The 26697-nt window shown below is 40.2% G+C and overlaps 2 long non-coding RNA genes across 12 annotated transcripts in view; one reads left to right on the top strand and one right to left on the bottom strand.

The window, feature by feature from the left end:
* Positions 1 to 9580, bottom strand: part of LOC134515165 (uncharacterized) — a 97843-nt gene extending 88263 nt beyond the window's left edge. For 10 of the 11 annotated variants that reach the window (XR_010070906.1, XR_010070904.1, XR_010070901.1 and 7 more), the window contains exons 1-3: positions 9527 to 9580; positions 8104 to 8223; positions 4794 to 4868 (exon numbers count right to left, since the gene is read on the bottom strand). This is a non-coding gene — a long non-coding RNA (uncharacterized LOC134515165). Of the gene's footprint in view, positions 1 to 4793; positions 4869 to 8103; positions 8224 to 8835; positions 9085 to 9526 lie in introns of those variants that run through there. The other variant, XR_010070903.1, reaches the window with a different exon arrangement.
* LOC134515189 (uncharacterized) overlaps positions 1 to 23481 on the top strand; it is a 40964-nt gene extending 17483 nt beyond the window's left edge. The window contains exons 2-3 of the long non-coding RNA XR_010070910.1: positions 17087 to 17179; positions 22331 to 23481. This is a non-coding gene — a long non-coding RNA (uncharacterized LOC134515189). The remainder of the gene's footprint in view (positions 1 to 17086; positions 17180 to 22330) is intronic.
* Positions 23482 to 26697: the final 3216 nt, after the last annotated feature.

A 26697-nucleotide genomic window follows, 5' to 3' on the forward strand; every position in this document is an offset into this window, starting at 1 on the left:
TCCAGCACCTCAATGTCTTTCTTGTAGTTAGGGGCCCAAAACTAAACACAGTACTAAAGGTGGGGCCTCAACCAGTGCCAAATACAGCAGGATGACCACTTCCCTAGTCCTGCTGGCCACACTATTTTTGATATAAGCCAGGATGCTATTGCCCTTAGACACCTGGGCACGCTGCTGGCTCATATTCAACCAGCTGTCAACCAATACTCCCAGGTCCTTTAACGTGGGGCAGCTTTCCAGTCACTCTTCCCCAAGCCTGTAGCACTGCATGGGGTTGTTGTGACTCAAGTGCAGGACCCAGCACTTGGCCTTGTTGAACCTTTTATGACTGGCCCATTGATCCAGCCTGACCAGATCCCTCTGTACAGCCATCCTACCGTCAAGCAGATCAACATTCCCACCCAACTTTCTGTCATCTGCAAACTTACTGAGGGCACACTCGATCCCCTCCTCCAGATCATTGACAAAGATATTAAACAGAACTGGCCCCAATACTGACCCCTGAGGAACACCACTTGTGACTGGCCACCAACTGGATTTAACTCCATTCAGCCCAACTCTTTGGGCCTGGCCATCCAGACAGTTTTTTACGCAGCAGAGTATGCCCATCCGAGCCATGAGCAGCCAGTTTCTCCAGAAGAATGCTGTGGGAAATGGTGTCAAAGGCCTTACTAAAGCCTAGGTAGACAATATCCATGGCCTTTCCCTCATCCACTAAGCAGGTCAGGTTAGTCAACCAGAACCTGCCTTTCATAAACCCATGCTGACTGGGCCTGATCACCTGGTTGTCCTGTATGTGCTATGTGACAGCACTCAAGGTGATCTGCTCCATAATCTTCCCCAGCACTGTCAGACTGACAGACCTGTATTTTCCCGGATCCTCCTTCCAGCCCTTCTTGTAGGTGGGCATCACATTTGCTAACCTCCAGTCAACAGGGACCTCCCCTGTTAATCAGGGCTGCTGATAAATGATGGCACGCCAGCTCCCTCAGTACCCTTGGGTGGATGCCATCTGTCCCCATAGACCTGTATGTGTCTAAGTCGTGCAGCAGGTCACTATCCATTTCCCATTGGATTATGGGGCCTTCATTCTGCTCCCTGTCCCTGTCTCCCAGCTCAGGGAGCTGGGTACCCCCAGAACAACTGGTCTTACTGTTAAAGACTGAGGCAAAGAAGGCATTAAGTACCTCAGCCTTTTCCTCATCCTTTGTCACTATGTTCCCCCCCACATCCAATAAAGGATGGAGATTGTCCTTAGCCCTCCTTTTGTTGCTAACATATTTATAGAAGCACTTTTTATTGTCTTTTATGGCAGGAGTCAGATTAAGTTCTAGTTGGGCTTTGGCCCTTCTGTTTTTCTCGCTGCATAACCTCACAACATCCTTGTGGTCCTCCTGAGTTGCCTGCCCCTTCTTCCAAAGGTCATAAAGTCCCCTTTTTTTCCTGAGTTCCAGACAAAGCTCTCTGTTCAGGCAGGCCGATCTTCTTCCCTTCCAGCTTGTCTTTTGGCACACGGGGACAGTCAGCTCTTGCACCTTTAAGATCTCCTTCTTGAAGAATGTCCAGCCTTCCTGGACTCCTTTGCCCTTCATGACTGCCTCCCAAGGGACTCTGTCAACCAGGCTCCTAAACAGGCTAGAGTCTGCCCTTCAAAAGTCCAAGGTAGCAGTTCTGCTGACCCCCCTCCTTACTTGTCCAAGAATTGAACACTCTATCATTTTGCGATCACTGTGCCCAAGGCGGCCTCCAACCATCACATCACCCATAGGCCTTTCTCTGTTTGCAAACAACAGGTCCACTGGGGCGTCTTCCCTAGTTGGCTTCACTCACTAGCTGTGTTAGGAAGTTATCCTCAAGACAGTCCAGGAACCTCCTAGACTGTTTCCTCTCTGCTGTATTGTATTTCCAGCAGACATCTTGTAAGTTGAAGTCCCCAATGAGAACAAGGGCTAGCGATTGTGACACTTCTCCCAGATGCTTATAGAATATTTTATCTGCCTCTTCATCCTGGTTGGGCGGTCTATAAGAGGCTCTCACCATGATATCTGCCTTGTTGGCCTTCCCCTTTATTCTTACCCATAAACACTCAACCCTATCATCACCATCATTAAGCTCTGGACAATGAACACACTCCCTAACATACAGGGCTACCCCACCACCTCTCCTTCTTTGCCTGTCCCTTCTGAAGAATTTATAGCCATCCACTGCAGCACTCCAGTTGTGTGAGTCATCCCACCGTGGTTCTGTGATGGCATCTATATCATAGTTTCCCTGCTGCACAATGGCTTCCAGCTCCTCCTGCTTGTTGCCCATGCCGCATGCATTGGTGTAGACACATTTCAGTTGGGCTATTGAGCCCACCACCTTTTTGGGGGGTGAAGCCCTAATTCCTACGTGACCATTCTCAGGCACTGATCCTACTGCCTGGATCCAGATCCTGATATCCCAATTTGAGGAACAGTTTTTAATAATATGCAAGTCCCAGTTCCCTCTTTTATAAATGGCATCCACAGTGCTCTGCTTACTCTTTCTATTGATCTTGCACTAAGTTTTGACTTGTGTGTTTCTCACCAAAAAGTCACAGTTGAAATCAGAGGGTTTTATTTGTTGTTGGATTCCAGGAACTGACGAAAGAAGGAAAGAAACTGAAAATGTATAGTGACCTCTCCAAAACTCCGTTAAAAAGAAGAGAGACAAAGAATAGTCAGAGGGGAAAAAGTTAATAGAAAACTGGACATTAGAGGAAAGGTTAGCAGGAAACAATGGGTATAAGAAGAGTCAGGGAAGTGATTTAACCAGAAAGGGGATGGAATAAAAGAAACAAAATTATCTCCTTAGCAGAGCAATGAGAATGGGCTTTTCAAAACTGTTTGACATTGGCCTATCCCCTATTGAAGTAAAAGAATTACATCAATTCAAAAAATGCTTTAGGAAAACCTTTAAGCCACTTAACTTGAACCATTTAACTTGAAGCATATGAAGTATCTAAACTCGGCTCAGCTAAACAACTAACGAAGTGCTTAAATTTGAAAATAAGTCTAAATCATCTTGTAATCACTCACTAAGTCTGTAGTATCGAGCACGCATTCAAATCTGAGCTCCAACTCCTTACCCTGCTAACATGCAGACTCACACTTTGGCACTAGGCTGGCTCCAGCCTTCCGGTTATCAGATAGGCAAAGTCAAGTACAAGACACAAGGGACTAACGTGGATTCAAACTCTTCTCTCAAAAGCCATACTCATAGAAGTATTGTGACTTAAGTACAAGATTAATTGTTTGATGAAGCAGAATGCAAATAATTAAGTTCTTAAAGTTAATTCAATAATTGGGTCTTGAAAAGAAAACTAAAGAAAAAGTGGCTGAGAAAGAAAGAAGAAACAGATTGTTGAATCTGTATTAAAAATAAATGACCTCTGAGTTGTATCTCAGTGCGCTCTGACCGAAAACTACTGCTTCCTTCTGGCTTAAGTATTAAATCTTATTTTTAATACACAAATTAGTAAATAATCTTGCCAAAGGTTAGATTAGTTCAGTGGTTGATAACAGTACTAAAGTAATTCTTAACACAGGGTGTAGTTCAGTCACTGGTATAAAGGGCTCACCATCTCTCCTGCCTAGTTAAAACACACTTGCACTTCCAAACCCAATTTGGTAAATAGCTGGGAGAGGGTTAATATCCCGTATTCCAATCTCTATGGTAACAACCATAGAGATAGGAGAAAATAAGACACTAGTAGGGTTCTGTCCCTTTTACTCCTTACCCTACGACACAGTCACTAGAAGAAAACAGAAATTGAGCCACTTTTTGAGATACCAAAAAAGGTCTGGGGCATCTCTCAGCATCCTGTGAAATTCTGATCATTGTGATCACTATGGATCATTCTGTGCACCATTATTTTAATCTGTCACCTATCTAAATGACCAGGCAGCAAATACCAACACTCAACAGCTATATTCTTACACACACAACCCCCTGCTACCAATATTCCATCCTTTATCTATAGCTGTAAAAAAGGAAACTTCCTGTTTTTAAGATGTATGCTTAATAAAGCCATACACATAAGAATCATTACTTAATGAAGGTAGGGCGCTAGAGTTAGAAAAGACCTGATTAAGGCAGTGAGTTAGAGATAGAATTATTTCCTCTATAGATGCAATCACCTTTTCATAAAATGGTTAAATAAAATAACAGTCTGATCTTCTCGGGAGAATTAAGAGTATTACTAAAATTTTATAAATGTTTTGAAGCTCAGATTTCAAAATTTCCCAGAAATTGGGAAACTAGAGAAGCAAATGAACAACTTACATCAAGCTGTCTTAAAAGAAATAAAATGAACAGCACAAAAGCAAACAAATTAGTACTAGCTAAAGCATTTCCAGATCCCTCACTCCTGCACTCATTTCAGCAGCTTTCATTTAAATGCTTTCAAACAATTCCAAAAAAGCTGAACTTCACTCCCCTAAGCAGTGCTACTGATAAAACTACTCATGTGAACAGTTAAGCACACGCATAGGACTATGGCTAAAGCAAGTAATTAAGAAATTAGCTAATGAATTCAGTGTATCACTAACAATTACTTTTGAAAAGTCAAGGACAGCTAAGAAGACAGCAAAGCTTGAGAAATTAACAGCTGAAATACTGGGGGAGGAGGAGAAATTAGGTTATGGTCCCAGCAATCACCCTACAAAAATCTAACTTCAATACCTATTAAATAACAGAATCAATGCTAAGAATAAATAGAACATCCCCTCAATAACTTAATAGTCATGACAGCCACACTATTTTCTCACCATTTGATGAGTCCTCTTCAGTTCAAGGCTGAAGTTCATGGGTGCTGTGGAGAAGATCAATTGGCAACTGCTCTGCTGTAATTAATCCATGAATAAAGAATGGGCTTCAGTTTTCACAGATACCAAGCCAGCACTTTTCACAACCATTAAATCCACAAAACTATTAAAACATTTAGAAGTTACAGTTAGGCCATTTTAGCAAAACTCTACCATGGAACCTAAATTTAATAACAAATCTTTCTTAAATCCTCAGGAATCTATTTATTATTATGAGTCAGGCCTACAGCTATGTTAGAGTCAATATTATAAGATCTGAATGAAATATAGTACATATATGAAATATATACCTTTTGACTACACCATTAGTCTTTATGCTACATTGAGCATTTTAGAGGCTGAAAAAAAAATTAAATTGAAAGTTGGGTACTGAAAAATCAGGAGATAGTCTACAGTAAAAAAAAAAAAAAAAAGCAGCTAGTTTGGTTTTTTTTTCATCGGGAACTTTATAGGAAATCTAATAAAGCAGATGCAAGTCCTAAGCCAGCACATATTTCTTGCAGTCCTTACTGCCTACAGAAGCATCCCTAGATTAGGTCTATACTGTCAAATTCAGAACTCTGTTTTCAGTATACAATAGTAAAAGCTGTACACTTCAGCCCTTTCTAGATTACAACCTCTGTCATTGCTAGTGGACTGAAATTACAAAAGTAATGAATTCCAAATCCTGTATTTGTCAGGGTAAATCAGAGACTGAATGGCTACAGAAGGAAGTAGAAAACTCATACATGAAAGAGGACATTCAACTACAGTTACTAGGTTATTAAACTGAAACTTTAAACTTCAACTGATATCAAATTTACAGAAGAGGTCTGAAGGGAGGCTTAGATAAATCTATAACAGCGATCTAGAAGGCTGGACAAGCATCAGGGGCAAGGCAGGGCTCAAATTAGAAAAATAAATAAAAAATATTTGGAATTCCCACTGTCTGTATGTCCATATGCCATATAAACACAGAATACCAAAATAATACGTAGATGTGCAATTATTGAAAAGATTACCATATATACTTCATGTGGGTGTATCTTGGTGCCCTCCACCTGGTCTAACTTACCTAGGAACTGGACCAGATGAAGGTAATGAAATAACATGCAAGTACCCAGGCAAGCCAAAGAATCTAACTAAAAAGTTACACGGTAACGACACAATGCCAGTTTTCATTACAACAAATTCCTCTAATCCTCATAGTTGTAAAATAAATCTTAGAAACACATAGGAAGGTAATTTGTAAAGTAATGCGTGCCTGAGTCAGACAGCAGACAGCCTCCAGCTTTCTAATCATCCCTGACTAGCTATGAGCTTCTGTGCCATTTTGGCAGCTAAGTACCTGGCTTTGGTTTTGCCGCTTCTCAACTGGACCTTAGGCAATTCAGTATATCCAAGCCTGCTGCATATAGGAAACTCCAAGTACAAGAAGCTGGGGGGATGTCATCTCGGCAATGTGCGTTATAATAAGTCCCTCTCTTCCACTCTATACTGATTTTCTCTAGAATTTTAAATTACAAATTCAGGGTCTCAAGTTCCTCCAGGGCCTAAATCCAGGATTCCTAAAGAAACGCCTACTAGGTCTCTACACTGGATCCAATTGTCAACAGTTCCCCTCTTCTGACATAAGAGAACTTGCACAACAAGGGTGAAAAAGCTACCGTTTCTAGAGGCAGAACTTTCTTGGGGCTGGTGTAAGTCTATGGAATGAATGTGCCTAGGAGCTAAGGGCCATCAGAAACCTAACTGCATTTTGCTTGAAGAGCAAAACACATTACTTTGACCTTGCCTCGCTAACATAAATACATAACACCTATATGGAAGAAAAGACAGATAAAATAAACTGAAAACATTAAACTGCACATGCTCCTTCCCCTGGCAACAAGAGAACAGATAAATGCTGGTCATGTCACTTATTACAGTATGAGGAGATCCTCTGACAATATAATAACACTCTGAGGAGAGGAACCTATAACAGAGGACAGGCACTACTAGGAGGTGTTCGGGTAGTGCTGTAATGAGAACTGTATGAGGAAAGCAGTTGATTATAGGAATTGCAGCTTAACCTCATATTTGCTACCACAGCAGATAAGACTTCCACCATTCCGATGGGCCCAAGTTGTTTCGAATGGAAATTTGACCTAAAGCATTGACATCATTTTTGGTGAGACTCAAAATCCCTTTCTCTTCCCTTCTGTCCTCAGCTGTGTTCTTTCTGTGACTTTTTGGCTTCACTAGTCACCGAGGAAACAAACTGATGACCCTCTTACAGATGCTACAGACAGAGAATGCAATACCCACGTCGTTATTACATAGATTTTTAGACTATAGCAATGGCCTTTCTCATTTGTTCTGATACTCAGTTAAATATTTGCCCACTCTGACTCTTAAATTATTATAATTGTGCATTATTTAACATAGGAAATATGAATGGAAGATGTAAATCAAGAGTATTACAGTAGGCTTGTGTTTCGTGCAGTCCTAAGTAATACTGAGAACAATGATTGTGTAATATCACTATTAGCTGCCTAAGTCCGAAATACAAGAGCATAATAATGAAGAGAACTACTCGGTATGCTTACACATAATAATACACATTTTGGTTTGTACAGGATTGAGGCCTGTGTGCATCAAGTACAGAATCTGACAGCAAGTATTAGATATGAGGAGATGTAAAAATTTCACTTTCATTAAAAATTTTAATGAGACCTTAGGAATGACATCTGAAAGGACAATGGTGTGATTCATAAAAAAGAATACCATGTCCTGATATAACTTCTATATCTTATTCTTATATTAAGGTTGGAAAAATGGGTGAAAAATAATAACTAAAATTATTTTAGGGCAAAATTATCCATAATCTAAGTACAGAGAAGTGATATCAGCAACATCATAATTTTATTTTATTTTTTACTGCTTTTATTGCTATTTCTACTGCAAAGTCCTCTTTTCACAGGCACATAACCTTCAGAAAAAAAAATTATAAGACATTTACTATCATCCTCAGTTAAAAGGCACACTTTTTGAAAATTTCACTCACAGTAATTTCAATAAAATAAGAGCAAAAACATAAATACACTGCAAATCATTTATATTTCCTCCTTTTTAACATAAAGGTTTTACGAACTGAAGTTTTTTCATCTGGCTAATTTTCACTGAGGACTTGTGTTTAAAAAATCAGGAATTAGTTTCTTCAGCAACACCAAACTTCAAATCCGAGGAAAATACAGTAACAAAAATGCATAATGTTATCTATGTGATTACTTACATGTTGCCTTGCACTACTTTTTCTCTAAGGAGCTCCAGAATGACATATTTTCTGAGTAGCAGTAGTTTTCACAGCCGTGATGGTGTAAGCTTTTTGAGTCCAAAAGCTTGCTGCTTTCAACTGTGTCAGTTGGTTAAAAAAAAAAAAAAAAAAAAAAAAAAAAAGAGAGAGAGAGAGAGAGAAATTACCTCTCCCTTCAAAACTTGTTCTGCTTATATTTTTATCAGTGCGGCTCTAGAAAGGGAGCGGAATCATGAGAAGCATTAGGCCCTGAGCCTTCTAACGTTCGTCTGCAAGTAGTCCAGCTGAGTTTAAGAGGACCAGGCTCACAGACGTGAAGATTTTGAAAGTCAGTGGGAAGAGAGCTCCCCAGCTCTCATTATGTACTTTTGAAAAATCTTCCCCCAAAGTCATGGGAACAACAGCTTGCAGGTCCCAGGCCTTTGCCTTCCTTTCCCTTTTTAAAAAGCGTATCCGATTGAAAAAAAAAGCCCCACTTAAGTCTAAACTGCTGAGGAGCCGCTGGCTAGGGATGCGTTGGGTCTCCCTGGGAAGGCCGTGCGGGGTGCGGGCAGCCCGCAGGAACGGATCCCTCAGCAGTCAAAAGTCAAGTGCAGACCGGCGGCACTGTCGCCTCGCCTTCCCCCCGCGGCTTCCAGCCGCTCCCAACCTCCATCTCGCTTTCCCCATCTGTGAAAGGGGTTCAGGAGCGCTCGCCCGGCCATCAGGTACCTCATGAACTTGGAGGGGACCAGAGGAGGGGGGCGGCGTGAAAATGAAAGTTCACGTCGTCGGCCCCCCCCCCCCCTCCAGCGCTGCGAGGAGCAGCCGAGGCGGGAGCGCTCAACCTCGCTTCCCTCAAGTTCCTCCCAGAGATATTTTTTTTTGAAATGACCGGCGTACAGCACCGCCGGGCCCAATCTGCCCCGAGATGCGCCCACGCACAACACCCGGCTCGCTTTCCTTCGCCCGCCCGGGCGGGGGGTGGCAGCTTATGAGGGGTGGCTTGGGCCGGGGGGGGGGGGGGGGGGGGTCGCCGAGCCGGTGCGGCGGAGGGCGCGAGGGACTGAGGGGAGTGTGGGAGGGGGCGGACGAAGGGGAGCGGCGTCTGCCAGGGCGGGATCGGGCCCGCGGGCTGCCTGGGCGCGATGTGGGCAAGCGCCGAGCGCCGCGAAACCCCTTCGGCTGAGGGAAAGGGGGATAAGGGGAAAAAGGGGGGGCGGCGCAACCTGGGAGCCGCGGGGGTCCTCGGAGGCGCTTGAGGCGGGGGGGGGGGGGTGGGGGGGGTGGGAAGAAGGCGCTCTTCATGATTTTCCTCAGGTCCTCCGGCGCACCCACCCCCCTCCCCCCCCGCCGCCATCCTCTCCCTACCTCACCCAAAACGCGCTGCCCCCCCCTCCCTCCCCCCCCCCCCCGCCTTTACCTTGACAAGTCCGCGAGGCCGGCGGAGGTCTGCTCTCTTCCCTCCCCCCCCCCCCCCCCCCATCTCTAAGGCGCCACCTCTCCCCCACGGGCCGGCACTCCGGGTGACATTTCTCTCTCCCTCCCCCCCCCATCCTCCTCCTCCCCCCTCCCCTCCCCATTAGTGGCGGTTGGGTTGGGAGCGCGGGAGCGCGCGCTCGCGGGGAGGGCGTGGAGCGCGCGCGGGCGGGGGGGGGGGGGGGGGGGGAAGGGCGGCATTGACAGCGAGCGCCGTGTCCGTAGCGCTGCCTCAGCCCGAGCGGGCTCCCCCCCCCCCCACCCCCCGCTTCCCCCCCCCCGTTCCCGGCATGCCCCGGGGCGGCGGGGCTGGCTCTAACGAATTTGAATGAAGAGCCCTGCTCTTTCGGCGCCATTTTCGAGTGATGCCCGATCGCATCGCTGCCGCGGGGGAGCGGCGGCTCGCCGGGCCGCCCGTCGCCAAAAGTCACCTCTCTGCCCTTTCCCCTTCTCGCCGCTGCCGCCACCGCCGTGTTTCGGAGCGGGTGCCGCCGCCGGTGCAGGCGGTAAGAGCCGGAGGAACCGGGCGCGGCTGGGGTTGAGGGAACTGGGCGGGCGGGCGGGCCGGGCGGGGGAAGCCCGTCTTCGGAAAAGCGGGGGGGGTGGTGGTGGTGGTGGTGTGGGGGGCAACCTGTATCCCGTCGCGGCCGGGGAGAGTCTCCCTCGGGAGCCCGGCGGACAGCGGGCGGGAGGCTGCCGGAGCCGGCGGCAGGTCTCGGCGCTGGCTCCTGGGCGGATCTGTCACTGGCTTCCCTCAGCCTCAGAGGGTGGGAGCGAGCGGGAGCGGCTGCCTCCTCCGGCAGGTAACCCCGCTCCCCCGGGGCGGCGGCGGGCAGCATCTCGCCCCGGCGGGGGATCCCGGGCAGCCCGGCTTCCCAAAGCCCTGTCGGCCCGCCCCGGGGGAGAGCGGGGCGGAGGCGGGCTGGGGGGAAGCTCGGGGCGGGCGGGAGGCGCGGGACAGCCGGAGCCGGAGGGTCGCACCGCGGCCCCGGTGTGCGCCCCGCTCTCCCCTGACATGACATGACAGGCTTCCCCTCTGATCTTCCCCCCGCTTCCCCCTTCATTACCACCCCCCACCCCCACCCCCCCCCCCCCCGCCGATCCCTCCCTCCTGCCTTCTCCCCTGCCTCTCCGCCGTGGAAATTTCGGGGCAAGCGCTCGGGACGCGGCGGCTCCTGCTTCCCCGGCCCTTGCAGCAGGAGTAGCCAGCGTGACTTCCCCACTTACATGCACATCTCCTTTTCTCGCCCCCCGTCTCCCCCCCCACCACCCCCCCCGCCTCCTCCTTCCTCTCTCCCCGTGTTTTCGTAACCCGGATTAATGCCCCTTCGCTCTTTCTCTTCCCCCTCCCTTCTTCCCCCCCCCTCAAAATAAGAGGACAACCTTCGCTTTTTTTCTCCGCTTGTTTGCTTTCCATGTTAGCAGATTAACTTCTCTGTTTAAACGCTTTCTCCACCTCCCACTTAAGCGCTTAATTTCCCGTGTCACGATATCGGAGCCGCCTTTAGCAGAAACCTGGGTGACGGTTATGCTGCCACATGCTATCACATTTATCATCTCTGTCCCTTTGGGTATTAACGAAGGACCAAAGTGCTGTTCATCGCGTATTGCACAGGGCTATTTTTTCCCCCCCTCTTAGCGTTAAAACGCGAGTTTCCTTCCTGAACTAGAGGGGGGGGAAACATAATCCGAGGCCATTTGAATCGTGCCAGCTATTTGTAGGTGTTTTTCCTCTCCTCCCACACACCCCAAAAACGAGTAAATACCCTCCCCGTAGATATCACTGTATTAGGCTGGGCTCAGAGCTGGCCATTCACCTCGTCTTCTCCGCCTACAAAATTCTCTGTCTCTGTCACCCGGGTCGCTATTTGTCATTGGCTTAGCTATTTTTTGGTGGCTGTTTCTATGTCATTTCTCGGTGGCCAGCAGCTCTCGGAGCTGTGCGAGCGCGATCGCGCTTATTGTGATAGGCGCCGAAAATCGCTTTCGCAGTCGATCCGCCGAGCGATCCCCCCCCACACGCGCACCCCCCTCCCGCCGCAACACACAGAATATGTGACACAGTGCCTTTTCTTCCACGACGCCGTTTAACCCTCTCGGGGCCGGGTCTGGCGTGGGCGCTTGCCTTTTCGGAGTGGCGCACACAGGCACCGAATCCATCTATTTTATTTTTTTGGCGGCGGCTCCTCGTTGGGAGCGGCGGCGGGGAAGGGATAACGCGGTGCAGCGGGGGCAGGCAGCTCCATAGCAGCGCGGTAAGCTCCGCTTCTGGCAGGCCAGCGGGCTCCCTTCCCAGCTACAATTTGGAGCCTTACTTTTTATTCCTCTTCCTACTTCCCTCTTCACTTTTCGGCCGCCCGACCATGGGTGTTGGTTTTTAAAATTTTATTATTATTTTTTCTTGTTTTGTTGTTTGGATGGTTTTTTTAATTTTTTTCCCGGAGGCAGGAAGGCATACGGATATTTTTCCCCCGATGCCGTGTGATCGGCGGGCTTTGCCGTCGAGCTGGCGGGCGCGCAGGATGCGCAGCGAAGGCAAAGCAGCATCGCCCCCTCCTACCCCCCCCCCGCCTTCCTCCGTGAAAGGCGCCCGTTCAGCGGAGACCGGACCGGCTGCTGCCCCCCCTGGTTGCCTGCGGGGACGCGGGGCTGGGAGGTTGGACCGGGTCACAGCCTTTCCCCGCTCTTCTCCCCCCCCTTCCTCCACCCCCCCCCCGCCTCCATTCCCCCCCGCCCCCCCCCCCCCCCGCACATCCCTCCGCGGCGTTCAAAGCCAAAAAGCGGCCGCCTTGAGCTTGTAGTACCGTCGCCACCGAAAATAACGAGTTAACCGAAGAACGTAGGAGGGACGTAGAGAAGAGTTGGGGTGCAGAAGTGCTGTACAAAAAGATTTCTGTGTACATGGCTGAGAGCGTGTAGTCTTAAAGTGAAATGCAAAACTTAAGCCTTTCCAGCATGGCAACTGGATTGTGATTCAAGGTATTTTCTGTGCAGTGCAGAAATACAATAGTTCAAGGAGGTTTTTCTGCCTCCGATCCTTAGTTTCCCTGGATTCTTTTAATCCAGTACACAAATTACACTTTTTCAGTCCTTTTTTTTCCTGGGAATAGCTGCTGTGTTTGTCTCCGCAATTTATACCTTTATGCCCCGATAGCTAGAAAATTCAGTTTAATCTCTGAAATGGCAATACTTAGTAAGATCCTATTGAAATTTAGCACTTACTTCTTTAGATTTGCATCATTACTTTCAGAGTGTTTTCAGAAACGTTTCTAACAGTATGGGAATGTGCACAAAGCTGTTTCCTTGTAGCTGTGTATACTTACAAATACCAGAATTTGAAGAGATTTACACTATTCATCAGTGGAAATGCACTCACAGACACTGACTTTCACTTTCAAGGAAATAACTGTCCTGACTCATAGCTAATTTAGAAAAAAATATCTATAATTCAGTATCGTACAGGTGCGTATGCATTTTTTTCCACTATTTGACAGTCATGTTCAATAGCATGCAACTTATACCTATTTTTCATTTTAATTAAAATCTGTGCTTAGCACATATTTGACTGCATAAAACAACTGTTCTTTTCAGCTTTTCTATTTCTCATCTGCACCGTTCCCATATTTTACAATTACATAAAGGTGGGTGTGGCTAAAATGAAAGCAGTAAGCAATCTGATATCAATATATAGTGTATGTTAACTAGGTTTTCCTTTCTTATATTTGATGTACTCCTTGTTTTGAGATATTTGGGGGGAAAAGATCATGTAGCTTAAATAGACCCTTGTAGAACTGCTTGCATTTTTCACCTTAGTTAAAATGTCAAACATTAACTGGGATTACTTGGCCCTGGAAAAGTTACGTTCGGAGGAAATACCAAATGAACTTAAAGATTGAAACATATATATTTGTATTATATCATTAAGTAAAAGTTAAAGTTCTGTGCTTAATAGAATATTGATTAGGTATACTGTGTAGCAGAGTGTGTGTATTTTTTTTTTTTTTCTAGTCTAATCCTTTATCTTGATTCTTAGGAAAAAATATCCAAATAAGCTTCAGTTGTCTTTTTTTTTTAAATTTTTTTTTTTAAGCCCACTAAGTTGTACTGAAAGTTTCCAAGAGGTACCTTTTAATTTTATAGATATAAATCTACTGAAGTTTGGAGGAACACTGAGATTTTTGATTTTTCAGAAGTAACAGTAATTTGAAGGTGTGACTATATATCTATGTGACTTTTTCGTGTGTTAGGTCAGCATTACGTAGGAAGCTTATTGTAGTAACATTTTAAAGGCAGAGTTATATATATGATAACAAGGTGTCATGGGGTTCTTTTTCTGTTTGTTTGGGTTTTTTTCTTTTTGCTTAGCTTCTGGAATTATGAACTTTTTACTACTCCATCCAAAATGTAATGTCATGGAAGGAATTTTGCTGCTAAATTGTAGTCTTTATTTCCTTCATTATCCTTATGACTAAGATTCTGTAGTGAAGTACAACTGGGACTGCATACATGCTACCTGTCTGTGTACACCCTGCCTGCAAACACTGTAGGGAAGGTGCACATCTCATCCATCTTGAATGTCAAAAGCCATCCCTAACAGGTGTATCAACACTTTTCTGTAACACTTTTACATATGTATAAGCACATGACCTTTCTTTCCATAAAAAGTACCCACATAACAGTTAGCTTTTATTTTATAGGACCTTACTGATTTTTGTTATTTGCATTGGGAAGCAATTAACTAATTAATATATAAGGAAGAACTGAGAAGCTTATCGCTGTAGTCTACGAATATGCTGCAGGTATTCTGTTTTGTAGATACAGTCATCCACCCACACCCAAAGGCCCATTGCAAGTCATTCCAGTAATTTACATTTATTACAAACTGTCAAAGGTAGAGTGCATCTTGGACTAGTTTGGACTGTCTGTGAAAGAAACAGGGAATGAAATTGTAGGCTTTTGTGTACAAACAGAAAAATATTTTTGTGATAAAGTTTTTAAAACTAAAAATAACTTTATGCCAATAAGTGTTCTCCACATTTTTTATTTTTTTTTGTACATGTATTATAACAAGTTCTAAACACTTAACATCTAACACTGGGACCCCATCTCAAAAATTATGATCTTTTATCAGTAATACTTGGAAAATTTTGTTTGAACAGGCTGCCCAAATTACTCTTGTACATAGTCCTCTGTGACTTTTCTCACAGCCATCTATTTTTTTAATAGAACTAGTACTGTATTTTAAAGATAGGAAAAAAAAAATTATATGCCCCACAAACACGAAGGGGACATCAAACAGAGTGAAGAAGTGTAGCCACAGATTTCCGGTAACTCTTTTTTAACTCGGTGAAAATGTTGCTTTGCAATTTTATTTTTGTTTTGTACATTATTGGCAGGAGTTACAAGGAATTTTTAGGTAACTGATGTGTTAATACATAACAAGCTAGATAAGTTAGGTTTCAAAAGGAATCTCTTTATTGAAAAATATCTTCATTTTGGATACTGGACAACTTCAGAAATGGTTAGAATGAGCTAGGTATATAAAATTTCTGCCCATGTTAAATAGGGTGTAAGGCAACGTCTGCACTGATTATTTTTTTTTTTTAACCCTTTATTGTAAGTTTTTAAAACATTCCATTTCTAATAAAGAAACTTTGGGCTATATCTGTTCACTAGACAGTTGATAGTAGCACAATTGAGGAATAGTTTTGATCTTAGCTTCGTATGTTGCTGTGTGAGAACTCCAGCAGTCTTGCATGAATATTAGAGGAGGGCAGTAGAACTTAAGCTCTAGCGCAGCTAGCACTTAAAGTTTGGCAATTTTTTACTTTAATATTTGCATCTAATAATATTTTAGTGTATCATTTAGAAAAGTTGGTCCTCTTTACAGAGAATACTAAGTTTTATAACTTTCTATAATTCTAAACACTTTTCCATATCTCGGTAATGAACAGTTGCTAGTGTATAAGGATGACCTCGCATACACACACATTTATTACCACATACACACAACAGTAGAAAATGCAAATTATGTACATTTAGCTTTTATTTTGTTAAAAGTTTCCCCAGATGTCTTGTAAAACTGAAGACTATATTGTTATATTACTCAAAACAGAAAAATAGCAGTGACTTTCAGTGATCGTTATTAATGTCTAAAGGAAACCAGTTAGAAATAGGACCCCCCCACCCCGTGACTATTTAGTTTGTTTTCAGACGCTGCAGTGAGTGTATCCACAGTAAATAGATTATTAATAAACTTTTCAACATTGAATCTAGTTGCAACTAATTATTTTATTTAGCATAAACTAAAATTTGCTTGAATTGCTTAGAAAGTCTGAGAAAAAGATAATTACACATTGAAGAGGGCTTAAGCTTGTATTTTCATTTTAAATGGTTTTGTGTGAGTGCAGTTTCAGTATTATCTTTAAGTATGTTAAATCTCAATATAAGCATGTGGGGGGAATTTTCAGAAGAATTTTTGTGTTTCTGGTTCAAGAACAGAAACTTTATTTAAAAAAGTTAAACAGAAGATGTGTGAAATACATGAAAAGAAAGACAAATTCCTTTTTCCTGTTAAAGCAGGGTGCTGCTTATAGTTCCATAGCTGTGAGGGTTGGTTTTTTTTGTATTTTCTGGAATACACTTAAAGAATAAAGAACAAATTTATGGAAATATTTGTAAACAGGTGACCTGATCTAGGCATTTGCTACTCATTTAGTAGGCATAGGATGTGTCTTGTCATGGTATCTACAGTGAAAAAGGCAAAATAAATTTAAGAATTTGGCTGTGTGAATTCATTGTTTCCTCCAGTAGATATTTGACTATAGTTACTACTTCTATCAAGTCATCCTTTGTTCTTACCTTATCATGGCTAATTATTGTCATGGCTCTTTTTTTTAAGTTTTAAATTTTATTTCATCTCTCAGAGTGTATTATATGACTGTAATATTTCCTTTATATGTTTTAAAGTAGCTAATATTTGTAGGCTACGTTTTAATAAAGGCAATAATGGTACTGCCTTGAAGAGCAAAAAAATTAAAGCTTAAAGAAAAACACTAGAAGTTAAATACTTTACAGTCAGCAGCATATTTTAGGAAATATGACAGTAGTAATCACACATCCACTAATTAGTTTTTCCTCACCTGTTTGCTTGTTTGAGGGTGGAGGGAGAGATTAGGGGTGGGTGAGAGGGAAAACAACACTCCCCCCCCACCCCCTTTTTTTTTCCTTCCTCTTACTTTCATCTTAAAATGCTGCAGGAAGAATGAAAGCAGAAACATGCTAATCTGATTTGTTTCGGGAGGCTTCTGATAATAAAGAGGCATATCACAGGTGTTCCTAATCAAGTTAGTTTGGTTAAAAAAAAAGGTATTTTTAAAATTAGGATTTCCTGTAACATAGACAATGCGAGGGTCAAGCCGATGACCTACATCTATGTTTGGGGATCAACCATGAAACTGTGGGTGTTGGAAATATGTTATAATACATGACATTTTTATTGCAGGTTTCGACCTTTCAATAGAGAGCTGATTTTGGAGAATGGCTTACTCCTGTGATTGAAAAACTCTCTCTGGAAGGTTGATGGAGCATGAGCATGGTATCTATTAAATTAACGTTTCTCTTATTACATATGTTCTTTATTTTAAAAAAATGTATACAGTAGTATAACTTATTCAGATTATTCCAAATAGGCCAGTTCTGCTGGGTTTGTTCAAGTTTTTTTTATTTGTTAAAATAATTCTTCTTTACACTCCTTCTGTAAAATTATGAAAGACTAAGTAAAAGTATTCACACAAGCTGTGCACAGAAAGAAATGAAGTGTCTAAAAATATGTATAAAAAGCTGAGTTTGCAACAGACTTGATCATTGGAGTTATATCATTTCTCCGTATAGTATTGTTCTCGTATTCTTGCTTTGGGATTTACTCCAGTTGAAATGTTGCTAATCCAAAACCAAAGTATGGATGCTATAGTGTTTAAATAACTTGTTGTTTTTGTTGGGAGGGTGTGTAAAGAATAGAATAGAGAGCTAGCTGAGTGCATTTCAATGTACTGTGCAAAATTTGTTTTTAAAAGCATTAATAAACTAGTTACCTGACAAGCAAAGAGGCAAAGAACAGGAAAAGATGGTGTTCAGAGCCCTACACCTGTACCAGAATAGTCAGAAATTTTATTTATTTTATATATTTGTCAGTAAATAGATATTATATAGTAAAACAGTGAACATTTGAGCATAATTCATATGGACTCTGCTACACTCATATTGCAAGTCCTGCTTTGCACTAAAAGTACTAATTTGGCTGAAACTGAGAAATCCATTCAGGGTAGTCATAACCTATCTACTTGTATATGAATAATCTTAACTAACGATTTACATAAACAATTGAAATTAAAATAGTAACTGCTCTTGGATTGAGTAAATTTGTTTAAATACTAAATGGAGTAGTAAAAACTGTAAGACTTTATCTTCAGCAAAATATATTGCAGTACAACAAATTTTATGAACATGTCGTGACTTTAGCAATTCCAGCTGAAAGCTGGAATCCAGTTTTTATCCTTAATCAAATCTGTCTGTCTTCAAGAGCACATTTTTTTTTGTAGGAAGTAATTGTACCATAAAATAAGAGAAGTTTTAAAAACCAAAATTTTAGATTATCCCAGTAACTGCTAATTTATACCAAGCAAATCCAGTGAGGTGTAAATTTCATCTTTCCTCATTGTTGTTAAGTAGTGGCTAGTGTAACTGAAGAATTGCTGGCTTTTACCAGTAATACATCTCCTGTTAGAGAAGTATTTGAGGCAGACATGTTCTAAATATATTTTTCTTATAATACTATGATTTTTAGGGTAGTTAAGACCTCCTACAGAAAATTATCAGTTGAGAAATAAAACTTGAGTACAGAAAGTATAGGAAGTGAAACATAACTTTATGTAAGCTTTGCAGTTCGTGATCAGTGAGTAGGTAATTCTCTAATTTTTAATCTTTTATTTCTTTCTGTGATTAAAAATCACAGTGAAAGTATTTTTATTAATGCTGTTAACAGTGTTTGGGTAGCGTGCCTGATATGTTCCCAAATAAATAAGTATTTCACAGTCTGTCCAGAAACTCTGCTCTGAATGTACTGCATTTCTGTTGGGATTTTTTTCACTTTTTTTTTTCTTCTGGTTCTCTTAACAATATAAGGATTTCACAGAGCACTTCTTTGAATTTGTTCTTTTTTTTTTTTTTTCCTGTACAAAAGCAATTACATTCCTGTTAATGAAAATCAGGATTATATTGCAAGGCAAAGGTATCTAAGGCTCCCTTGTGACATATTTAAAAGGTGAAAGTTTGATGGAGTGTTCCTGGGTCTGACACAAGTTCAGATTATTTCTCATAGATTCTTATTCAGCAAAAAAATATCGTTTCTGGTTCACAACTGTAAATCAAAGGGATTTTAAATTTAGGGCCTAATCCTGCAAACTTTTAAATACACAAGTAGTCCTAGTGACTCACTACCACGCATAAGGATTTGCAGAATCATGTTCTCATTAGATGCAAACTTTATTTCCTTTAATGAATGAAAGATATTAAAGTATTTTGAACTTTGAGACAAGTCTAAATAATTTTTATAAAGTCCAAAGAGAAGAGTTTTGCAGCATTTGAGTCTTTACTTATTTACAAGCTCAAGTATCTTTCAAGAGTGCTGTAGTTGTCAGTTATCATTAGAATCCAGTTTCTAAGTGTTGATTTGCTCTAGGACATTTTTATGCTGAAATTTGGCCCATGTTATTTTTTTGTTTTCCTGGAACTGTTTTGTATTAGGTAGTCAGCATGGCTGTCTCATGACCCAAAGAGTAGGTGAAACCTTCAAGAGAGATGTGTTTGTTTTATTTTCTTGCTCTTAGCCTCTGCTATTGCAGTTCTTATTTAGCAAAACTACCATTTATTTTGTTGGAAGTTGAGCCTGAAATAAGGGCTGCAGTGCTGGCCCCTTAAAAATTGTTGGTGTGGCTATTGCAAATTGTACGGTTGACTTTGTAAACTGTTTTGCAATATGTAATTGTAATGAAGCTGAAAAGATAAAAATGTACAGGCTTCTTTGCTGAAGTGCTTCTCGTGTAAATTTTCATGGCCACTTTTGCTATTCGTGCTATAGGTACACACTCGAGGCTCTACAGACCTTGTTGACTGAATCATAGTTTGAAAGCTGACAATGCATGCTTATTGCTCATCTAAAATAACTGTTGCAGATTAGTCAATTCATCTTTTCTTTCTTTAAGGACTTCTCTTGCTTTTTCAAAGGCAACTTAAATAATTTTTCTGAAAGAGACATGTATATAAATGCAACACATGCCTAGTTATTACAACACATGTAAAATCAGCTATTGTTTGAAAACCTATGATATCTTAGGCATGGCTGTTTTAAGTTTTGAAATCTGAAACAACTGAATTTTCTGGATTTTGTTAGTTTAAACTAGATCTAGCCCTAACATTATTTTAAAAAGGGATTTTGTATACTATTAGATTTAAATAGACATTAACTTTTATTATTAGATTAGGCATTTAATGAAACATGTATATAGGAAGGATTTAAGAGTAGTATACTTACACCTCATTTTTCCTTGTCTGTTGATAAAACGGTCTTGCAAGGCAATAAGAAAAGAAAAACAAATGACATAGAAATTCTTTAGGAAAAATAGTTAAAACATGCTAATAGGGATATTTAAATGCTTATGCTTCTCACTCAAACACAAATATATGAAAGTAAGGTATTGCCCCTTTTTATTATTTTTAGTTTTATTTATTTATTTATTTCAACAAAAAGCTATGTGGAAATTTACGTAAACCCATACATTTAAACTGTGGGTGGGGGAGAAATGTAATCAGTGTTCTTAAATGTTCAACTACTGTATTGATGGCTTGTTAATCCACCTTGGTTTAGGCTGCTATTCACACACTAACATGAAAAAGGGCATGCATGAAGATGCAACTGCTCATTGAGTAGTGTGTTTGAATAAAGCACTGTTTCTAGCTTTGTTAATTTTGAGTTTATTCTAAATACATGGATATTCACAATAATCTTTTTTCTAAGTTTGTTGGGGGCAGGATATTTTTTTTCAGAGAACAAGTTTTTTTTCTGTTACATTATTCTAAATTTTACAGGAATATTTTGAAAAAACTAGTGCTTTTTATCAAAATACACTAAGATCATCTATTCAAAGCAAGAAATCAACAATATGTATTTTTTTAATTTGTGCAGTACTTAAAAATCCTAGTAACGTGCATATAACTCTAAACTATTTACACCTTTCCATTAACCCACTAAATTTTAAGAGTTTGTTTTTTACTTCCTGTGAGTGTCCTATAGGGTTTTTTGTTTTATGGGTTTTGTTGGTCTTTTTTAAGCCTTCAGACCAAAGATTTTCATTATTTTTTCCATACACTTCTTAGTAAGAACAGCGATTTATTTATTTATTTTTATTCCCCCTCTCACAGAAAGAAATGGATTTAAGTATTAGTATAAAAGTTAACATAAACATTTTTAAAGTATTGTAATTATGAATATGGTTATGATCTTCTGAACTTTGATAATTTCCTACTTCAAAACAGATATAGCATAATATAAGTCACTTTTAGATTTAGATGGGACTTCCAGTGGATCTGATAAATAAAAACATTTGCTTTAGTATTTCTGTATTCTTTTGGACCAAAATTTTCTCATGGTGGAATTGGTAGATACTGTGGTCTTAAGTGTGTTATCACTTTAGTAATTATGAAAACACTTTGCTTCCTTCTGTTACAAGCTAGTCCATATTTTAGTCAAGATGAAGAATTAGAAAAGGAGGGTGCTCTATCTGTTGTGGAACATTGTAATCGCCCTTAAGAGAAAAGTCTATCTCTAAATCACAATATATATTCAAAAGTCTATTGCAGAACATGGTTCTCTGTTGATACTGTCACACTTATGTCAGTATTTTGCACAGGCAAAAAAATTCCTGACCAAAAAGCATGGTTGTGTACCGTTATCCTGTCCCCACGCTCCCTAAAAACAGAAGGTTTTTTCCAGATTCTCAAGAGAAGGGAGATGATGTTTTTAATGCCAAGGACAGGAGTTATAACAAGCAGCAGTTGAATGTGTATTTTTCTTCATCTGTTTTATCACCTAGCTCTAACAATATGTTTCAATTTTCAGGCAGAGTGAGTATTAGTTAGGGATTGTAGTTCTGTATGACCAGAGTATTTTTTTAAACAAAGGATCTTACGTTCATCTTTAATGCTATATATGTGGAAATCCATAGCTTGTATGATACGCCATAAGAATTCCAGTCCTACATTCATGGCCTCTCTAATCAATTCAAGAGTAGATAAAATATGGTTTGAAACAAACTTACAGGAAAATGCTTGCACTTTTCTTTCTGAAATTACCAGGTTTAAAATCTGGATCTTCATTTGCAGGGTGCCTGTTTTGCATCCAGGTTTAGAGTGTAACTAGGAGACTCTTGAAATAGCAGAGAGAGAATAATTCCTTCCAGGGTATTAGCACTGCTAGACTGTGTTCTGTTTTTACACCAGCAACTCTTCAATTTTCATTAAGGTTTTGATCCCAGCTATGTCACTGTAATTGCAGGGAATTTGGCTGTGAATACTGTTTGCTTCAGAAATCGATATGTTTGTGTAACTGCATAAGAAAGTAACAGAAATGTGAAATAGAAGAATGTTCACAAGTTAGCTCTTAAATTTATTGTCTTTTTTTTTTTCTGTTTAGATATACAGATTTCTTCTGGCATTTTTGGAGTGTAATACTTTATTTGTCAACCTCACAGTCTTCTGACCTGAAAATGATCGTTCAAAATGCTATTCAAATTTTCTTGTTTGTTTTGTTTTTAGATTAATATAACTTATGTTGCTGACCCACTTTCCATTATGTAAAAAACCTGAACAGAATTTGTCATTGAGGTAGGAATTCATGAAGGCTAACACTAGAGGGCAATTCAAAGCAGCAGTTTACCCCAGAACAGTTATGGGTGCCTGTCGCCCTGTCTTGAAAAAAGAGGGAGCCTAGGGAGACTTTCCCAGGGTCTCCCCCAGACAAAAGCTGGTCTTTGTGATGACCCTTCTAAATCATTTATTTAACTGGCTTTTCATATCCTTGAGTGCTCCACTGAATGAGGAGGAAGTTAAGCCAGTTCGTATGCTTTGCTGAATTAGAAGTTAAGAAACATCTTCCACAGTGTCTTACCTCGCTCACTCTTGCCACTGTCAGAAAGGCGTAGCTTATTCAGTGGTGGGTTTTGTTTGTTTTTAATTTACTCTCATGTGCTACCTTGAACCCTTTCTCTGAAAGGTACCGGGGTTTGGGAGGTAAGGTAACATTGCACTGAAACTTAAATGCCTTTAAGTATCAAGGCAAATGGAATATATGGTCAGTAAAAAATATTCTTAAAAAATACTGCAAAGTTATGCAAATTAATAAGACAGTATAAATCATTCATATCATTTAAAAAAAAAAACAACCCCAAAACCAAACCACACCACAGAGTAACACATCAGACAGGTACTGTGTATCCATAACTTTATCAAGGAAAATATATCTAATGTAAAAAAAATGTAGCTGAAGTAAGATAAGCAATCAGGTGCTGTATTTAGCATTTAACTGAGGAGGAGAGATCATCTGTGTATATTGTGCACAATTTAAACAATTTATATAACAGTGCATTACATAATAAATTACAGTTTTCATGGTTGTAATGTTCATTATAGATTTACAGAACATCATGAATGCTTGTAAATAATAACCTGTAATGCAAATGGTGATGTCATCGTTCTTGAAAAGCACTCAAGAATTCTTATTTTAGCAATGCAAATTCTCTCATTATATTGAAATGTACACACCCAGCCATGTAAATGCTTGTGCCACAGGACAAATTTCAACACAAGGGCATTTTATAAGTGTGTGTGTGTATACCTATCTCTATCTAATTTTATATCCATATATATCATATTATTATATATTTTATGTATACTAATACAGAGAAAAGCTAGTCTAATATTAAAATGACATGATCGTTCTAACACTCTGTACCAGTTTTTCAAGCAGTATTATCTTTGCATTCTTTTGCACAACTTACTATAAACGTCTAGAACTTATTCTTGCGTCAACTGCTCTCAGGTTGTTTTTTTGCTCTTTTTTTTAATAAAAAATACTTACTTAGAATTACTCTGGCAGTGCCACGAATCAATAGAAATGGTACAATGTGTTGTTATAGTAAACATTTACACCTGTCTTCTGCAGGTCTGATCAGCAACTCCAGTGCAATTTGAAAATATGTAATCTGCTGGCAATGATGTGCCCAACCTTAATCAGTGCTGGAGCCTTTGGAAGAGACTTTGTGTCATCACACAGTCCAACAATGACCTTGATGAATCTGTGAAAGAAGAAAATAGCTTTCTCACTTCTTAATTTGCAAAATGCACAAAAGGAGAAAAAAAAAAAAAAGGAACGTGGAATTTAACCCACTGAAGTTGTTAGATTCTCTGGGGTTTAGGGGAGGATTTTGGTTTTGTTGGGGGGTGATGGGGTGGTGTTGAAGAATTAGTTGATAGTCATGTACAGTGATAAAGAGGTTTTAGTCTCACACATGAACTCTTGGTTTTGAGAACGTGAATATTTATATCAAAACTAGCTGAATACCCAAGCGCTTAAACCAATTATACATGTAAGCTTTTAAGGAACTGAATCCTTAATCTTTTGCAGGTAAGACACTACCAATTTAGGAATAAGCATTTTCATGGCAGCATGAGTCTTGTCTCCTTTGTTTTTTTGTTTTTTTTCCTTTTACCAGCTTGATTTTTGGCCCTAAATCAAAGAGATAAGTTCTGTCGTTAAGTTAACATTGAGGCTGTCTTCAGAATTTTATTTATTTGAATAAAGCAGGAACAAATGTGTAAGTACCAGCAATGTGCAGACCAATATTGCAATATTGGTCTGTTCTGTATTTAAGCAGGTGGTTTCATGTGGCAGGCTGGAAGAGAGAGTCTTTTTCTTCCCAGCTTTTGACAAAAAGATGACGCATATGACTCAGAATTAGAAGGGGAAATCTGCCAGTTTGCATCAGTTCCTTAACTTGTGGGCTGCTATTCACCACAAGGAAAATCGGTATACTCGCACCAGTGCTGCTTAAGAGATGAGGAGTAACCATTTCCTTCAGAAAGTGTAGGATGATTGGAGTAGGCCTTTCATATCTTACACCAGGCTTTTCCTATAATAAGATATTTTTCAATTGCAATAAACTTTTAGGGGAAGAAAAAACAAATAATGTTCTTAAATACTACATTTAATGTTTAAAATAAGAATCAGACATATCATAGCTTAATGCAGAGGAAAAGCAAAGGAATCTGCTTCCTTTTGAAAACAAAAAACTTCTGTTTTGCTGGTGCTGAAACTCAAACCATTGTAGATCTCCACAGTTGAAAGGTAAGGATTTTTTTATATTTTTTTAACCTAATTCCACATATCTGAATCTGCAGTTCTGATTTTAAATAAGTTAGTAGGACTGAAAAAAAATTAAATATAGTAACTTTGAGGGCAGAAGCCATCTGTTTTGAAGGGGAAAATAATTACTTGAAGTAAGGAAGATCTGATTTTCAAAATGTCATGCTTTAGACCTGCTAAAAAAGATAATGCACAGCTTAGTGATAATTCCAATTATTCCATATAGGTTTGGGTTATGATGGAGAGAGGCTTCTTGCAATACTGATGTTTGCTCAAAGAACATACTGTCAACTAGCCTTTTTTTTAAAAAAAAGTCAAATGCTAATTGTTGAGAGAATAATATCTTCTTTTTGGTTTGTGGATATTTACTAGACAGTTGAGAGTACAATTTTGAAATTTTTTTGACTAATAATGTGCTTTAGGTATTGGATTATAAATCTCTTTCTTAATATATTAACTTCTAGTTAATTCAGCATGGTTTTACTTTAAGCTTGTTAGTGAAATATTGAAAATCTAGCTTAATATAAAGCCATAAGGGGCACCCAGCATCCTTATCTTTACTTTTATTTTTTCCCCAGTGGATAAAGTTCCTTTCTTTTGGCAAAATTATTGTTGTTGTTTTGAAAAAGCATATCCTAAGTGAAGTTCATTTTCCAGCTGGAAAACTGAACTTCCCTGCTTAGCAATCTGTGTCGTCCTTAGAAAGCACCATTTTATTTTGCATTAGCTCAGTTCTGTGAGTAGTGGATGTCGCTGATGGGGAAGTGGGGAACCAACCCAGAAACGTTTTTGAAAGGGAATATACACATCTGTGTGTTAGATGGTATCTCTTCTATGAATATTTCACAGGGCGGGGTGTGTGTGTGTTAAAATAGCCTTCTGTGTTGCTGCTTCTGCATGTTTCCTCAGCTACCATTGAATAAACAGTAATCTAAGTAAAAAATATGACTAGGAATCTGCACCCCAAAGGTGTTTAAGGACACTTGAAACTTCTGCTGAAGTGACTAATTAAATAATAAAGCTGTATAAATACAGCTAAGGATTGGAAAAGTTACAGCAATTACAAGGTGTTCCTCTGCTGTTAACTAGTGGATTCCCTTAACAGTTGAGATCATTTCTTCTAACAGTTCAGTCTCACCTTTCGTAAGTCATACAGTTGTCTGACATTTTATAGAAGTCATGTAGGGATGATGTCAAGAAAAAGACAAATTTACTATCTGAGCCAGAAGGCAGGCTTACAAAAAGCAACTTCTTTCAGGACACGAAAAGCTCTTTGTTCTGTGGCCTTGGTCTTTTTGTGCTTTGACCCTTATTTTATAGCATTGTCACTCTGACCCTAAATCTTTGGAAGCAGACATGCAGCAAATTTAGCCTTTTAAAAGTGGGGTTGCATTCTAAGCTATGGGCCTGGTTTTTGTCTTTAGGCATTATACTTCCATACAATGCTGAGATGTAACAAAATGAAAATTTAAGATTTGTGGGTTTGTGTAGTGCAAGTAGTACTATTTACATATCAGGCCAAATTTTTTTATATATATATTGCTATATTACTGTCCTATGATTTATTATTATTTACCAATTTCAGATAAGATAGCAACTAGAAAGGCAATCTGGTTAACACTGACTAATGTATTTTCCAC

This window comes from Chroicocephalus ridibundus, chromosome 1 (genome assembly GCF_963924245.1).
Source record: "Chroicocephalus ridibundus chromosome 1, bChrRid1.1, whole genome shotgun sequence".
Taxonomy (NCBI): domain Eukaryota; kingdom Metazoa; phylum Chordata; class Aves; order Charadriiformes; family Laridae; genus Chroicocephalus; species Chroicocephalus ridibundus.